We start from the raw sequence: 6,178 nt of genomic DNA on the forward strand, positions 1-6,178 counted from the left end.
ACACACACACAGAGACACACACAGGCCCACTACAGCACACAATCACACACGGACACAGACACACAGACAGACACACAGACAGACAGACACACACAGAGACACACACAGCCCACTACAGCACACAATCACACACGGACACAGACACACACAGACAGACAGACACACACACTCCCACGCACACCTGAAAGAAGGAAAGAGAAACGGACGAGAAAAAATACACTAACATATCGATAGTGTTTGTCTCCAGGTAAAGACACTACGGATCATTTTTCTTAAGCATCTCATTTACAAGATCAAAACTGCACGTAAAACCTATATAAAAAGAGATCCACGATACCTCAACTCGTGTGTCATGATTTCCAAGCCACTGTGCATGTCTGAAACTGGAACATTTCAGTTTGGGTTTATACCACGAAGGAACGACCCCCCAGAACCTCCCGGGTTTCCTCCCCTTCTTCCCGCGCGCATTTCTCACTGCAGGGGTGCCAGTCAAGCTCTCACATGCTGCGTTTGTCCCGTGAAGCTGCCTGGTGATGCCCCATGTGCAGGCGGCAACAAGCAGGAGCAGTGACCCCTCCTGCAGGTGTCGAGTGACGGCCCAGAGCCCAGGCCCACCCTGGGAACCCTGCAGACTGGCTGGCACCTGGGAGAGATGACACCTGCTACTCACACGGTGGGAAGCGGGTATGGCTGGGAGAGCCGCTAAGCACGCTCCCGTGGCCCCCCAAGACATGCGCAGCGTGCCACCTGTGCCCCTTGATGAGCAGAACACACGTGGGAGCCCCCAGAATCAGGCTGCCAGCACACTGCTGCCCCCTGGCCTGGGAGAGGTGTTCAGTGACCATCTGTCTCCCCCAGGCAAACACAGAGCCTCCTTCACTGTGCTCTGCCCCACCCCCCAGACCACTGTCCACTTGAAGGTGGTGCTACTCCCCCACCTTCCTGCCTGAAATCTGTGGGGGAACAGCCGCCCAAGGCCACCTGGGGAACACCGACAGGAAGGCCTGGGGACTCCCCCCTTACAGCCGCCGAAGTCGCCGCCCCTAGAAAGTCTCCGCCCGCTCCAAAGACAGCTCTCCTTTCATAAATTGGCAGGACTACCTTCTCATTTATATGCCATCCAGATAATATTCTCTTCTAACTTTTAATTAAAAAAAAAAAAGTCAAACCTACAAAAAGTTGGAAGAAAATAGTACAATGAATACCTTCTTCCAGATTGATCAGGTATGAACACCCTGCTTCATTTTACATCTCTCTAGGTACACAAAGGAGCCCCGGTGGTGCAGTGGTTAAGCGCTCGGCTGCTAACCAAAAAGTAGGTGGTTCGAACCCACCAGCCACTCCGTGGGAGAAAGATATGGCAGTCTGCTTCCACGAAGACTGCAGCCTTGGGAACCCTATGGAGCAGTTCTATTGTGTCTTATAGGGTCGCTATGAGTCAGAATCGACTAGAAGACAACAGGTTTTTTTGGTCTAGGTATACACACCCAGTTTTCTTCTCTTTTGCAAACTCATTTGAAATTATGTTGAATACTTCCTGACACTTCAGTCCTAAACATTCCAGCCTACGTTGCCTGCAAATCAGAACATTCCGTGAACTACCCAGACAGATGATCAGCACCAGATACTCAGTCCATGTTACAATTGCTCCCCAAACGGCCTTTATGGCTGTTTCCACCCAGGACCTAAGTAAGTATTGCACAGAGCATTTGATTGGCACGTCTCTTGATTCTCCTTTAACCTAAAACAACACCCCTATCTACTTCTGACGGACAGTTTTGAAGACTCAAGGGCAGCTGTCCCGTAGAATGCCCCACAATCTGCATTTGTCTGAATGTTTCCTCATCACTAATTTAGGCTCAACATTTTTGGCCAAGAATACTCCGCAGGGGCTGCTGGGTACTTCTCAGTGCATCCCAGCAGGGGACGCTTGAAGCCACTTTGTCCCATCCCCGGACTAAGGTGGTACCACTAGCTGTCTCCACTGTAGGAGTACAGTCTCTGCTTGGAACGAATAAGGAACCGGATAAGTGATACACTGAGGCTCAGTGGATACCCATTCCCCAACAGCCTTCTACCCAATGGCGCTAGTCAGTACAGATGGTCTGGATGCCAGCAGTGATTCCCAGCCTTCATCTGACACACCTCCCTTCCTTCATGATCCATTAAGTCAGCAGAGCTTGTTCTGATCTATAATTACTCCTATTCAGTGGATGCCATAAGAAATCTTGACTCCCCGTAGAGTACAGCTAGCATCATGAAACGAAGACAATGTTTAAAAAATCCAGCAACGTAGGCTCAGCTGTACCACTGGTTCCCGGTGTGGGGTTTTCTTTTCTTTTTTTTTAATGTAATGTACTTTCCTATAACATATAAATTATGAAACAAACATCCAAGGGTTCCTCCTGAAACCCACCCCCACCACCCGAGAGATAACCGCTATTTTTCCTTAGAAGAGGTTCTATTACATCCCTAAACAAAGTACAAGGCCCCTGGGTGGCACAAATGGTTTGCGCTCAACTACTAACCCTAAAGGTTGGCCGTCTGAATCCACCTAGTGGTGTCCCACATATGGAGTTGTGGTGGTGCAGTGCTTAAGCACTCGGCTGCTAACCGAAAGGCTGGCGTCTCAAACCCGCCAGCCGCTCCGCAGGAGAAAGATGTGGCAGTCTGCTTCCGTAAAGATTGCAGCCTTAGAAAACCTATGGCGCAGTTCTACTCTGTCCTACAGGGTCACGATGAGTCAGAATCGACTCGATGGCAATGGGTTTTTGAAGTGTCGCCGTGGAGAAAGGTCTGAAGATCTGCTCCATGAAGATTACAGCCAAGAAAACCCTATGGAGCACTGTTCTGCTCTGTCAACACATGGATGGTCATGAGTCGGGATTAACTTGATGGCTATGGGTTGGGTTTGGTTTAAACAAGTTCTTGCCTAGCTTTATGCTTTTGAACTTTAGTCTTCTGCTGTTCGCGTCTCTCATCCAACCTTGCATCTAAGATTTGCCCACACTGCCGTGTGTGGCTGTGGCTCATTTTTACTGCTTGGTACCATCCATCGTGGGGTATGCCACACTTTATCTGGTGTCTTCCAAGGGTGTTTGGAGAGTTCTGGTCTTGGCTCATATGGAAGCTCTGCCAGGCACTCTTGTGTCTCTCCGTCCATGCCCAACGCCCACAATTCTGTGGGGACAGTCCCAGAGACTAGGACTGATGAGTGGTAGGGTGTGCCCTTTCTCAGCTTTACCAGACAGCGCTACACTGTCTCCAAGGGAGTGACACCAATTTCCACTTCCACCAACACTGTGTAAGACTCCCTGTAGATCTAAACACTGTTATCGTCAGACTTAATTTTAGTCCGATCGAGTGTAAAATGGCACCACGGAGTGATCTTAATTTGTGTGTCCCTGACTGCACTGAAGTGAAGCATCTGTTTCACTTATTTTTTGCTACACGTGTTTCCGCTCTGTTTAATGTGTTTCTGTGGCTTTTGCTCCTTTTGTCTATAGGGTCTTTGTCTTTTTCCTAACAACTGAAGGACTTCTTTGTATTTTCTGGATAGTAGTAATCCCACTAATAGTACACGTGTTTCAAATGCTTTCTCCCAGTTCACGCTTATCTTTCTCATGTGCCCCTTATCCATGCCAAACTTCATTATGGTACAATGTCTAGGGCGTAAAAACCTGAGAGGCTTTCTGTTTTTTACCATCTTATGAGGATTTTCTGTCAAACTTGAAGCCTGATTAGAAATGGGTTATTCTGACCCTTTTGGGGATGTTCTAAATTCAGATATTTGATAGGGCGGGGGTGGCAGTCATGACAATTTTTATTTAACAGCCTTACTTACGTCGTACCCTGACTATTGTCAAAGACTGCACGGCTCTTGAGGAAGAGTTCCGGAAGAAGAAAGGACACAGAGCACCTTTTGGAAATAGAGATCCCAGAAAGTGCCCCCTCCGTGTAGTCAGACGTAAGCCATCCTTCTCCCCGTTCTCTGTACTTATCCCTTGGGGCCCATCATTAGCTGGACGTGAAGCACCTTCAAACCACCACAGGGCTCCCAGACCCAGGCTGGGTGAAGTGCTATCAGGTGAGGGGCCCTGGCCTGGGGTCAGAAGCATCGGCCGCTCACCACCATCACATGATGGGTGCAGGGGCCTCCAGCCTTCAGCCGCCCAGGATGGGGTGGGGGGTAGCACCACTGCCAGCCATGGGGACAGCACAGGCAGAGACCTGGGGCAGTGCAGCTCTCGGGCCATCAGCTCTGGGGGCAGCACGGGAGAGGGGAGCAGGGACAGAGGCTGCGTGGATGGGGACAGCTGATGGTACGGGAGGACCTGGACCTGCTTAGTTAGGATGTTTGAGACAGCAAAGGCCACAATGGAGCAGAGGGCGGACTCCGCTCAGGCGGGCTGAGGGGAGAGGTGGGAAGAGAGGCGGTGCGGTCCTGGACCCTTCTGGAGATGGGTACGAGTCAGCCCAGGGGTGGCAAGAATGGGACCAGCTCCACCCAGTTGCCATGCTATGGGACCCCCAGCTGGGCTGCCCAGGGACCTGTCAACACCCAAGCCTGGTGCTGGGGACCCAAGCTGAGCACAGACACAGTTAGCTCCGAGAGCCGCAGGAGGCAGCGAGTGGAGGGGAGCTGAGGAAACTGAGGCTTGGAGCCACAGGACTCCCTTCCAGTACAGCCAGGCACACAGCAAACGCTACACAGAACCAGTCCATTCTCACAGCAGCAGCCTGAGTCCAGGAGGGCGGGATCTCACCTGAGAGTCCAAGGGAGCGGCCCCCCACCCCCCGAGCAGTAACTCCTACAGACCCTGCCTCGCTGCTTCCAACTATTTCAGAATTCTCAAAATTTGCTTTTAAAATGGTGGTAACGGCACAACTTTTTATAAAGGAAAGGATATTTTGAGTTGAAGCGACCCCAAGTGGCCAGCTCTATCCACACAGATAAAAACTAGCCGCCGTCGAGTCAACTCCAACTCATGGCGACCCCATGGGTGTCAGAGGAGAACTGTGCTCCATAGGATTTTCAAGGGCTGATTTTTCAGAAGTAGATTGCCAAGCCTTTCTTCCAAGCCACCTCTGGGCGGACTCGAACCTCCAACCTTTTAGTTAGCAGCCAAGCACCTTAACTGTTTGAACCACCCAGGAACTCCCCACAAAGAGTAACTAATACAGGGCAGAGGTGGTCCAGTGGTAGAATTCTCACCTTCCGCGCAGGGGACCTAGGTTCGCTTCCTGGCCAATGTACTTTATACACAGCCAATACCCGTCTGTCAGTGGAGGCTTGCGTGTTGCTATGATGATGAACAGGTTTCAGCAGAGCTTCCAGACTAAGATGGACTAGGAAGAAAGGCCTGCTGATCTACATCCGAAAATCAGCCAGTAAAACCCTCTGAACCACAGTGGTCCAATCCCACTGTGCACGGGGTCGCCATGAGTCGGGACAACGAGGTGACAGCTAAGAACAACAGTCTAACGAAGTTCTGGCGTGAACACGCCTGTAGGAAGGGCAGCGTCTCGGAGGGAGAGAGGGGGTCTGGGAGAGAGACAAGGAAGCACCCCTCATCCATATGTAGCCGCAGGCAGGAAGGAGCGGTCTGATTCCACACATCCTAGGGAGAGTGAACTGCCAGTTTTACCTCCATTTCTGTTTAAGGATAGAGGTGACAAAAAATGGAAAAGCGCGTTCAGCCCCCCCAAACCCCTCTGTTATAGAGGAGTCCTGGCTGTGATGCCTCCTGTGGGCCCACCCAAGTGCGCTGGGGCCTGAGCTGCGACGTTCTGGAGACAAGTCCTCAGCGGGATGCACGGAGCTCGTCCTTCCTAAGCCCAGCCAGCCCTGCAGAGAGGAGGGATCCACAGCCCTCCGGGGGGTCAGAGTGATGTGTTATCAGGAGACCTGTAAACAACCACACCTCTGGACACACATTGGCCCACGTCTCACAGCCAGAGTGACAGACTTGCCTTCATAAGGCACACTCAAGTGCCAGTTTATTACAACCTGTTAGGATATTTCGACTCATAGTGACCCTGGTTAGGATATCCGACAGAAGAAACATAAACATGGACACTGTCTTCTCCAAGCTGTCCCTACCCTCCACCATGGTGATGCACACACCTGTACCTCACACTGCAGTGACATGTGTCCCTACCCTCCACCACGGTGACG

Source organism: Trichechus manatus, unplaced genomic scaffold, assembly GCF_000243295.1.
Source record: "Trichechus manatus latirostris isolate Lorelei unplaced genomic scaffold, TriManLat1.0 scaffold00128, whole genome shotgun sequence".
In the NCBI taxonomy this organism is placed as follows: domain Eukaryota; kingdom Metazoa; phylum Chordata; class Mammalia; order Sirenia; family Trichechidae; genus Trichechus; species Trichechus manatus.